General features: G+C 39.6%; 1 protein-coding gene across 6 annotated transcripts in view; it reads left to right on the plus strand.

Moving 5' to 3' along the window:
* Positions 1-12,417, plus strand: part of SGMS2 (sphingomyelin synthase 2) — a 112,984-nt gene that overhangs the window by 48,447 nt on the left and 52,120 nt on the right. Inside the window, exon 1 of one of the 6 annotated variants that reach the window (XM_021001376.2) lies at positions 9,685-9,784. The exons of the other annotated variants lie outside the window; for them this stretch is intronic. The gene's annotated coding sequence lies outside the window, so the exon portion shown is untranslated. Of the gene's footprint in view, positions 1-9,684; positions 9,785-12,417 lie in introns of those variants that run through there. 6 annotated transcript variants of the gene reach the window in all.

A 12,417-nucleotide genomic window follows, 5' to 3' on the forward strand; every position in this document is an offset into this window, starting at 1 on the left:
TTAAAAAGGGTTGGGCAGAGTCAATCAATCAGGCCATCTGCAAATGAGCAGATTGAGGTCCATGTGGACCATAAGCTTGAAAAAGTTTATGATATTACCAGAGCTCCAGAAGTCTGTTTATAAAACAGAATGAAATTATTTTTTGTTAATTGAAGTATTTTCTTGCAATTCCTTTAAGTAAGGTTTAAATCATAGAAAACTGGTAAGCAGTATATATAAAAGAAGAAGAAGAAGAAGAAGAAGATGAAGATGAAGATGAAGAAGAAATAATACTAATCCATAAAAGATGCTGTGTGAGAGCCCTTTGCCTAAAAGACAAATTCATGGGGCCTGGAAGATACGGAATGAGAGTCTTTTTGGAAGACTGACAGTGTATTTCAGTTAAACATATATTAAGTACTTCTGGTGTTCAGACCTGGCCCTGCTATTCATACAGTCACATTATGGGACTATCTCTGATGCTTTAGGGCATGTGTTAAGAATGATAAGCTTGGAAGTATAGGTGTGGTTCTATAGGAATGACTGGGATTGTTTTCCACGGTAAGTCTAAAGTACACTCTTTGATAGTATCTGGCTTCCTTGAGTTTTCTGGGCTTTCCAAGGGGCAAAATTGAAGGGGAGGAAACAATACAGGGGGTGCCATCTGGTAACTGGTGGAGCCCGCAAGTATTATATTTGTCTTTGGCTAGGCTTCATTGTCAAGGCTTGGGCTGAGTCCTCTGCTGGCTAGTGTTTGTTTTGTGGTACCAGATGCCAAGGGCAGTGAGGTTGTAAGAGTTCTGACAACTCAGCATCAGGAAAACCATGCAGGGTGTTGGGATCAAGTGCCCTAGTACCCACAGATGGTGGGAATATCATTTGCTATGATTATGATATTGCGATAGTGGATGCCACTTTTGGAAAGAATTGTTATCTAAGCAGGTCAACAGCTGGTTTCATTCATTGGAATCCTGGATGAGTTGTTATAAGTTTCTGTATTTCTAGTTACATTATGTTTCCTGGGAACTGGACTCTATTCTTTAAATTTTTAAATATTGACTCCACAGGCCATAAACTCCCCATTTTCTTTACATTCAGAAATTTGGCAGTAATTCAGTTCAGCAATGGTGGTCTCCTTTCCCAGTGGGGCTAGTATTGGAGAATGAGCACTCTTCCATCCGATAGAATGTCTGTAGTGAGGATGATAGTAAATGGAAACAGCCCTTCCTCCAAGGAGAACTGAAGCTGTAAGAACTAGCAGTAGCACTTATCCCTAGGTTTTCTCACTGAGATCATTAAGAGAGACCGAAAGAAGCCTTTGGTATAAGAATTGTTTGAGACGCTTAGGGCATTGAAGGGAAAGAGCATGGATGAAGATCTCCAACTATTTATCTTCTGCCTGTGGAGGTGGGGGAGGACGTCTAGACCAGCTGACAGTGGCACCGGGGAGGTCTGGCATGCCCATCCTTCCTCATTCTCATTCCTTATGTTTGCCAAGCAATGACTGCACCAGTTTGTAGAGTTAAGTGCTTTCTACCTCTGTGATGTTATTGGATAATGCCACATACTGATCAATTCAACTCAGCCAACATTAAGACCTTCTCTTGGGTTTCTCCTAGTGGGGGTTCCTCCTGGGAAAGAGAGGTCCTACTGTAAATTATTCGGTTGACTTTCTGATACAAATCAATATGATGTCAGTTGGGGTGGCAGAAACCAATTCTTTCCCAGGGCTTGATTGTTCCTGGATGAGCTGATTGCAAACTTTCAGGGCTAGGAAACAAGATCTGAAGGAACTGTAATATGGAAACTTGGTCAGATTGTCAACTCAATTTTGTTCACTCTTACAATAATATCTTAGGATTTTTTCCCCTTAATAAAGTAAAATGTGAAGAAAGCCATACATTTTAAGAACGTATGTGCTGCATGGTATGGTGGTGTGGTCATGTGCCACCAGCATGGTATGGTGGAAAGAAGGCTGGATTAGAAGTCTGGGTCCTGGGCAGCTCACTCGTGGCCTCAGGGCTTTAGTTTCCTCATCTGTAAATTGAAGGATTTGGACCACATCCTTATTTACCTGGCCCTTTTATCTCCTTTCCAGTTTTCTTATACCTGATGCCCCTCTGAGCACATTATGATCCAGCAACACTGACCTTCTGGGTCTTTTTCAAACAAGGCTCTCCATCTCCCAACTCTTGGCATTTTTCCACTGGTTGCCCCCCATCCCAGGAATTCTCTTTCTCCTCAATTTGATCTAAGGACTTCCGGCTTTCTTCAAGTCCCAGCTAAAATACCACCTTCTAGAACAAGCCTTTCCCAGCCCTCATTAATCATAGTGCCTTCCCTCTGAGACTCTTCCCAATTTCTCTTGTCTATATCTCGTTTGTACATAGTTCTTTTAGTCTTCCTCATTAGATGGTGATCTCTTTGAGAATAGAAATTGATTCTTTTTGGTTGCTTTTTTCTGTATCCTCACTGCTTAGCACAGTGCCTGGCACATAGTAAATGCTAGTTAACTGACTGCTTATGGCTTGTTGAGACATAGAAACTATTTCCTTAAATATGTCCTTCAAGAGAAGGAGTCTAATTCAGCAAATATTTGTGTACAAGGCACTATGTAAGATGTTGAGAAAGAAGAGATAGTTTGGATGAGACACGGCCTCTACTTACCCTTGTGAAGCTCTCAGGGATATGTGATGGACACACAAAAATAACTTCTATGGAATTTTAATCCACCGACTTCATCAATATGAGTACTTTGCCAAAAGCTGCATCTCTGAATCACCCAAGCCAACCCAGGCTGTGTCAATCTTGTCAGGACCTACCTTAAGTGGATGGACCCATGGTGCCTGGGGCCATTCTCTAGAAATCATATGGATACCAGTGGGGTGTGTGGGCTGCCCTTCACTTTGCCTTCTACATTCCACATGACCAGCCCATCTCATTTTCAGGCAGATATTTCTTTTTTGCTAAAAGGCGTTTTCGATGCCAAGTCTTTTTTATAATTCTGTACCATCCATAGGGATGCCCTCTTCTATTTGGACTCAGTGCAGGACATCCAAGTATGACAGTGTCAGGCACATGTCTCCCTGATTTATTACTCACTGGAAATAAATAATTAAATACAGTGCCTTCTTCTGTTTTTCTATTCTACTTGAGTTTGACACGTGCAGGGGAAGTACCTTGTTGGAGGAGATAACCTGTAAGGAGGTACTCTGCTTTACTGACACAAATGCTTTTATTTTTCTCTCTTTCTTTCTTTCTTTTCTTTCTTTCTTTCTTTCTTTCTTTCTTTCCTTCCTTCCTTCCTTCCAGCCACAAGCAACAAGGACAGGATATCTTCTACAAACCTTCCTTTCAGTGACTTGTGTGACCTTAAAGATGTGGTCCATTATAGATTTTTGTTGTTCAATCATTTCAGACTTGTCTGACTCTTGGTGACCCCATTTGGGGTTTTCTTGGTAGAGATACTAGAGTAGTTTGCTATTTCTTTCTGCAGCTTATTTGCAGGTGAGGAAACTGAGGCAAACAGGGTTAAAGGACTTGCCCAGGGTCACACAGCTAGTAAGTGTCTGAGGCCAGATTTGAGCTTGGGTCTTTTTTGACTCCAGGCAGGGCGCTCTATGCACCACCCAGCTGCCCTTCTTAGACCTTTCTTAAGGATGACAAGGGTGGTGGTCATCAGCATTGATTAAGCACTTTAAAATTTTCGACATACTTTATATCTGTTCTCATTGAAACCTCCCAGCAACCCTGCAGGGTAGGTACTATTATTATCCTTGTTTTGCAAATGAGGAAACTGAGGCTGAGAGAGGGTTAATCTTTTCCCCAGTCACACCTGAGGGAGGATTTGAACTTACTTAGGTCTTCCTTCAGGTCCAGCACTAGCTCTATTATATACTCTTATACATTGCTCTCAGTATTTTGTGGATTATTTTCATAAAATGTTTACATGGAAAAAGAGTCCTGTCAGTAATATAAATCAGTACATAATTGCATAAGAATACCATGGGAGGTCTGAGGGAATAATTTGTGTGTGGCTTGGAGAAGACAATTTGGAGGAGCAGGCCTTGAAGGGGAGATTTAAAAGATAGGTAAGAATTCTAAGCCTAGTGTGGGAAACAATGAACTGAGATGTGGAGACAGGATAAGGCAAGGATTTTGTGGGGGGTAGGGGGCAGGAGCTGGTGCTGAGTCATCCACTTAGGCTAGTGAAAAGCTTTTATGGAAGAGAAGAGACAAGACTGGAAAGGTAGGATGGAGCCAGACTGGAGGAATTTGAATAGGAGTTTTGAGGAATGACATGACCCCCCTCCATAAACACACACACACACACACACACACACACACACACACACACACACACACACACACAAGCTTAACTGCTATTAAGGGTCTCTACTAAGGGGAGTAGTAACATAGAAAGGGACAGATATGAGAGAGCTGCTGAAAATAGAATTGGCAATGCTTGACTAACTGGTCACTAGAAATTAAGGAAAGGAAGTAAAGGTAACCCTGACATTTCAAGTATGCGAAACCAGGTGATAATGCCAGTGACAGGTGATGAAGTCAGGAGAGAAGCAGGTTTTGGTGGAAAAAAGTGAAGATCACTTGTTAAGCACCTACTGTGTATCAGACACTGTGCTAAGTGCTTTACAAATATCTAATTTGATTCTCACTTACCCTGGGAGATAGGTGCTATTATTAGCATTTCCATTTTGCAGTTGAAGAAACTGAGGCAGGCAGAGGTTAAGTGACTTGCCCAGGGTCACACAGCTAGTTAGTGTGAGGCTGGATTAGAACTCGGGTCTTCCTGATCCTCAAGGCTAGTACTCTATCACCTCAGATTGGTTTTGAACATGTTGAATTTAGTTTCTGCCGGGTGAGAAATTTCAGTAGAAATGCAAGAAAACTATTTTCTAATGTAAGTTTCATTATTATTTGCTGAAACAAGGCATTTTGTATATCTATACCCATACTTTCTGGGACTTCAGGTCTTCACAGTAACATACACACCAGAGAGAGAGACAGAGACAGAGACAGATAGTATATGTGTTTATCAGAAATATCATTAAAATCATTCTTCATTCCTTCCTTCGGTGCAGTGCATACTAGGTATCTGCATATTACACCCATTCCTTAAACTAAGAGTTCTTAACCTATTTTGTGTCATCGGCCTCTTTGGACTTCTGGTAAGGCCAAATCCCTCTACAGAATAATGTTTTTAAGTGCATAAAATAAAATTGGTGGGATTACAAAGGAAACCAATTATACTGATATACAATTACCAAAAATACTTTAAAAGAAACCAATATTGTGGACCCCAGGTTAGGAATCCTGTCTTAGTCCCAGCTCTAATGTTGATGGCCAGAAGCCATCAATCTGATTCCTTTTAAAGACCCTTTTTTATAGCTGTGGCCTAAAGACAAGCCATGTCTATGGCCAGATTGGTTGTTTTGTTTTGTTTTTAAATCCCCTTTCATATGTAACTTTTTTTTTGCTTTTTTTGATAAGGCAATTGGAGTTAAATGACTTGCCCAAGGTCACACAGCTAGTAAGTGTCAAGTACCTGAGGTTGGATTTGAACTCAGGTCCTCCTGATGCCAAGGCCAGAGCTCTATCCACTGCACCACCTACCTGCCCCCATATATAACTTTTTAAAAAAATATTTTATTGAAGCTCTTTTAAAAAAAAAAGTCACTAGATTTGCCATTGTTCTCCCACCATTAGAACTCTACCTTGTAACTCCTCAAAAATTCCCTTCCTCGCCTGTTTATTGCCTTGTAACAACTAGGTATAGTAAGCAAAACAAAGCAATGTGTTGCCATGATTAAAAATGTGTCTGCATCTGGCTTGTACCCAATCTCTCCACCGAGAGGTAACAGGCATGATTTACAGAACTCAAGAATGGACACTGCATTGATCAATGTTCTTAATTCTCTCTTACATTATTGTGGTGATTATGGTCATTGTTCTTCTTTTGCTCAGCAAGTCCCATATGTCCTCTTATACTATTGTAATATTTTAGGACATAGTTGTAGGAAAAAAGGAAGAAAAATTTGTCATGCATCTTTCAGTCTACAAATGCTAAGTGAAAAAAAATCAGCCATTCATGGCTGTTTTTTCTCATCTTGCTGTTACCATTTGGACTTGACTCTTGGAATATCTTCCATTTTTCATTTAGAATGGGCATGCTTGACCTCTGTGGGTTAGTGAGAAATCCTTATGGATTTTTGACTATGAATCGTAAATTTCTCCAAAGTTCTTAACCATTTCCCCTCCATTTTTATGTGTTTCATGCAGAGAGATAATAAATAAAAAGGAATGATCACTCTTGTAGGAAATTTTATAGAAAGTTGGGGGAGAGGGGTGTGGTCTTTAAGCTATAAACTAATGATCATGCATTATTGGCTTTAGCTCTGCTGGCACTTACAGTATTCTAGGAAATAGAATGGAATATGTTTGTTTTTTCGCTTCTATCATATAGCTATTAAATTGTGTGGAAAAGAGGCAATCTAGTATGGTGGACAAAAAGCTAGCCAATAGTCTAGAAGGTCTGAAATCTGGTCTAGTCTCTGACACACGTAGGCTGTGTGATTCTGGGCATGTCATTTAACTTTAATGTTCCTATGCAACTTTCTTGAGATTCTGAGGTGCAGTGAAGGTGATGATCTGCATTGGCAGAGGAATTTCTTTACTGGGAGCTCTCTATATCAATAAAATCACCAGCTCAATAGAAAAATAAGTGTTGAAAAATAAGCATCAGATGGGGACTATGTTATTAACTATGTTATTATCTATGATGTTGGTGTTCATTCAACAGACATTTAAGTACCACTTCCCAAACATGCAAGACCCTGAATTTTAGAACTAGAAGCCTTCTCAGAGGCTGGGATTCCTTGGATGATGGGGAAGATTCTGAGTTTTCCAAAAAGACAAGCAGGCTTTTTCACAAACAGTTGTGGCTTTAACGATCTGGAGAAGGGCCAGCTGCATGAGTCAGACCTCTGGTTGCTGAAAAAAAAATCTCTCCTGATGATGACATCAGATATTAGTGACTCAGTTCTGCTGTAAAATATATTCATTGGTGGAAAAATTAATGAGTTGAATAATTCTCATGGTCATGGCAGACAATTTCCATGACCATTTATAATCCAGGCACTTTATGTACAACTGAAACTGAGTGTTCCCTTTTGTCTAAAATTAGTGTGAAGACATTTTTAAAGTATCTAGATTCCAGTTAAAATTGCATCTATGTGTTTTATGCACAGTGGAATTTTTTTTTTTTGCTTTCTGTCCTCTAGCTTTCTGTGTTAACAAGGGGAAAGAACCGTATTAAGACTGAGAATTTGATTTCCAGGTCTAGTAGATGGGAGGGGACCGTGCTGAGTAAATCATCTGCTATGTGACTGAATGTACCTGTGCTTCTACTAGAGTATCTCCTGCCAAACAGTAACAAATTACTAAGCAACAACAGTGATTCAGCTGCTTGAAGAACGTTGCTCCGATGAAATTCCCGCCTTTTAAGTGTCTCGAGGAAATGTCATTCTTATAAGTCACTGGCGAGCTGTGATGATGGAAAGTGATGTGGTCTTTACAGACACCAATAAATCAAGGGCAAGAATCTGGGAAATAGAGAGTATGGAGACAGATGTTGGCATGGAAATTATCATGTAGGTCGAGTGTTGCTGTTCAGTTGTTTCACTGTGTCCAACTCTTTGTGACCTCATTTGTGGTCTTCTTGGCAAAGATACATTTACTTCTCCAGCTCATTTTACAGGTGAGGAAATTGAGGGACTTGCCCAGGACCACATAGCTAGTAAGTGTACTGAGTCCAGCTAGCTGCCACCTAGCTGTTAAATGTAGACTTTTATTAAATGGGAAATGAGGGACTTGGGAGATGCTATTCTTTTCCTTTATATTCTAATTTAAAATATTTAAAGAAAGAGAAAAAGAAAAGTCTGTAACTTAAATTCAACAAAATAATTAAATAGCTATTTATTAAGTAGAGTACCCAAAGGGGAGAATAGGTAGAAGAGGGTTTTTTTCTTTCTCATCACTCAATCGGTGTTGTGTCAAGGGGTTGATGATTACAAACTAACCCTTCCTTCTTCAAACTTGCAATGATTTTAATCTCTCTTCTGCATGTGTATGTGCATATGTATATATATATATATACATATATACACATACGTATGTGTATATATGTATATATATACACATACGTATGTGTATATATGTATATATATATACACATACATATGTGTATATATGTATATATGTGTATATGTAGACACACACATATAATTTTGTATTAAGATTATTATTGCATATGTCATATGCCTTCACAACTAGATAATAAGGGGAGAATGGGGAGAGATTAGGTTTTATCAGATTTATCTATAGTGTCCATCATGGTGCGTTACACATAGTAGGTACTTAACATATTAGTTGAATTTTAGTTTGTTGAACTAGGAAATCGGACTGTGGAAATGTGCTAAGTACTAGATAAATATTTGATTCATTTTTAAAGGATACTACTATTAGTAAATATTCAACAAACTTAAATGATAGCCCAGTATGATAGTTAAACTCTTCCAGACCTTCTAGATTTAAATGATTGCCTAATATGATAGTTAAACTCTTCCAGACCTTCTAGATTTAAATGATAGCCCAATATGATAGTTAAACTCTTCTAGATTTCTTTTTTTTAGGCAATTGGAGTTAAGTGACTTGCCCAGGCTCGCACGGTTAGTGTCAAGTGTTTGGTCTGAGTCCAGATTTGAACTTGGGTCCTCCTGACTTCAGGGCCAATGCTCTATGCACTGTACCACCTAGCTGCCCCAGCCCTTCTAGATTTAAATGATAGCCCAGTATGATAGTTAAACTCTTCTAGACCCTTCTAGACTGAAATGATAGCCCAGTATGATAGTTAAACTCTTCCAGACCTTCTAGATTTAAATGATTGCCTAATATGATAGTTAAACTCTTCCAGACCTTCTAGATTTAAATGATAGCCCAATATGATAGTTAAACTCTTCTAGATTTCTTTTTTTTAGGCAATTGGAGTTAAGTGACTTGCCCAGGCTCGCACGGTTAGTGTCAAGTGTTTGGTCTGAGTCCAGATTTGAACTTGGGTCCTCCTGACTTCAGGGCCAATGCTCTATGCACTGTACCACCTAGCTGCCCCAGCCCTTCTAGATTTAAATGATAGCCCAGTATGATAGTTAAACTCTTCTAGACCCTTCTAGACTGAAATGATAGCCCAGTATGATAGTTAAACTCTTCTAGACCCTGATAAAAAGTGTCTTTCCCTCCCAGAAATGACTCATCCACTATTCTTTGAATTTGGATGTCATTAGTTACAAAATAAATAGTTTTCTAACTTGCTTGTGGTATGCCACTGGGGCAGTGTTTCCTGAAAGCAGGTGTGGTACCTGAAATGTTTACAGAATCTTTAGATAACTTTCTGCAAAGCTCATATGTTTGTTTTGGTGGTACTTGAATTTAGTTTCCTCTGTAATGTGAGAATGTTGCAGAGAATGATGAGATGTTTCACAGGTGCCTCCGGGAAAGGCTTTCCATTTCAGATGAGTCATAGTTGCTGGGGACTGCCCACTAAAGGGCTGCTGAGTGGGACATATAGCAACTTTGAATGAACAAAAAAGAGTGGAGGTGCCTTCTCGAGGACTTGGAGAATGTCCTAGATTGATCAGTCCTGACAATTGCTTCCCACTTCAGGTGATTCATATGGAGACAAAAGATACTACCAGAAGGAATCTGGAGTGAGCATTCCAACAAACTCTGGGTCAGTAAACCCCTAGAGAAGTTCTTAATCTGGAGTCAATAGACTTGGGAGGTGGGGGAAAGAGGGAAGACTAGGGGAGGATCTATGAACTTGGATGGAGAGAATAAAATCTTTATTTCCACTAACCTCTAACTGAAATTTAGCCTTTCCTCCCACTATTTATGTAAGCACAAACATTCTTCTGAGTAGGGGGCATAGGATTTACCAGTTTAATAAAGGAGTCCGCAACAAAAAAAGAGCCCTTGCCTTAGAGGCAGTGACTTCCGTCACTGTTGTCCAAGAAAAGTAGAGTTGATAAGATCAGAATGGAAAGGTGAATTTAGGAAGTGAACTACTGGTGCATAAGGTTGTGTTGACAGAGTGGGATTTGGATTTCTGGGCCAAGACTTGAGGTAAAGAATTTTCCAGGGCTGCTTGTGCCCTTTAAGAGAATCAGGAGTGTGAAATCTCAGACTAAATTTTGCCCCCCCCCCAAAAAAAAAGATTAAATAAAAAATAACAAACCTATGAGGGTAAAAGGAAGATGAAGAGATAGGACGGCTGTTGGGATGGCCAGGCTGCTGACAACTGGCAATAAGGAAAAGATAGTACATGCTGACTTTCCATCCTATTTTCTCTTCCAAGAATGATGACCTTTGCACTGAGAAGGAAAGAACAAAAAATGGTTAATAGAGTGTGGAAAATTATAACTGAGGAGCTTAGGCAGGACCAAGCTGACTTTATCCCCAGGCACTGACAGAGTATGCCCAGAGTGCTGAAAAACCAAATCTAACATCTAACTTGCTGATAATGATCTTTTGAAAAATTATAGAGAACAATAATAATAACTGGAATTTCCATAGTACTTGGAAGATGTGTTGTGATTCTTTGTGACCCCATGGACAGTTGGTTTTCTTGGCAAAGAAACTGGAATGGTTTGCCCTTTCCTTCTTCAGTGGATTAAGGCAAATACAGGTTGAGTGACTTGGCCCAGGGTCACAGGTGGTAAATGTCTGAGGCTGGATTTGAACTCAAGTCTTCCTGACTCCATACCCAATCCTGTATCCACTCACTGAGCCACTTGGCTTCCTCCACTTGGAAAACTACAATGTGCTTTATGTGGTTTATCTCCTTTGAACAAGCAAAATGCTTCGAGAAGGTAAAAATTTTAGTGGACTGCAGGCTAAGTATAGGTCAACATGGTGAAGTGTTCACACAGTCCTTAGATTTGGACTGCCTTGGTAGACATAGTGTCCAGAATGGAGATGGTAGGAGTCCCTCCATAATCCTGCCTCCATCAGACAGATACCAAATATTTTTAAAAGACACTCTAGTGGCTGTTGGGTTTTGTTTTATTTTGTTTTGTTTTACCTTAATTTTGAACCTTGTGAACCCTGGTTACAAGGGAGATCTCCCTTTAAATTAGAATGTGTTCAATAATTTGGCCAATGGCGCTATATAAACACAATCAGGGGTTCCTCAGGGATTCACACACTTGGTACGTGGGAGAGAGTCCCAGATCCAAAGACAACTATCAAGGCCTTGGCAGACTGAAACACAAAGAGACGTTTTAGAAGTCACAGGCAAAGAGAGAATGTTTGAGACTCTGACAGGCTTCTGAAAACATTTGCGGAGAGATTTTTTTTAGTTAAAATAAGAGGAAATATTATAGTGTAGCTGCAGATTAACCTTGCCTGATAACCCTGCAATTGAAGGCTGTAATATTTGCATATATTCTTTTCCCAAACAAAAGCTTTCTTAAAATAACCATGAAGCTGAAAATAAAAGAATTGATCTGTTTCATGATCCTGCTGATTTCTTGCCATGGCTTCAAAGAGATTTCTGCTTCTACATAATGAAAACTGCATGGGCCTATTCTTCGTTGTTAAATCCTCAAAGTAGACCCCTACCGGTCCTCAGAAATGGCTCTTTTGCTAGGCAGTCTACAAATGTAGTTTTCTTGACAATATAGTATTTGAAAAATCTCTAATGAGGAAATTTGGCCTTTGCCTCAGGGTAGACAATATCTTGGCAGAGTTATTATACCTCCATTGAACATCATCATCATTTTATTATTATTATTATTACTAATAATAATAACAATAATGATAGTGAACATTTATATAGCACCTACTATATGCAGCTAGGTGGTGCATATAAAATGTTGGGCCTGAAGCCAGAAAGACTTCCTGAGTTCAAATCCAGCCTCAGATACTTACTAGCTATGTGACCCTGGGCAGGGCACTTAACCCTGTTGCCTCAGTTTCCCCATTTGTAATATGAGCTGGAGAAGGAAATAGTGAACCACTCCAGTATCTTTGCCAAGAAAACCCAAAAGGGGTCACCAAGAGTCAGATATGACTGAAAAAAAATGACTGAACAACAACAACGATTATATACCAGGTACCGCGCTAAGTGCTTTACATCTATTATCTCTTTTGATCCTCACAACAACCTTGGAAGGTAGGTGCTGTTATTATACCCATTTTACAGATGAGAAAACTGAGACAGGCTAAGTGGGTTGTCCAGAGCCACACAGCTAGTACGTTGCCTTGAGGTCAAATTTGAACTGGGTTCTTCCTGACTCCAGGCCCCTCACTCTATCCATTTTGTCAGCTAGCTGCCCCCCCTTTTTTTTGGCTCTTTTAATATTC

This window comes from Phascolarctos cinereus, unplaced genomic scaffold (assembly GCF_003287225.1).
Source record: "Phascolarctos cinereus isolate Bilbo 61053 unplaced genomic scaffold, phaCin_HiC Scaffold_9;HRSCAF=440, whole genome shotgun sequence".
Taxonomy (NCBI): domain Eukaryota; kingdom Metazoa; phylum Chordata; class Mammalia; order Diprotodontia; family Phascolarctidae; genus Phascolarctos; species Phascolarctos cinereus.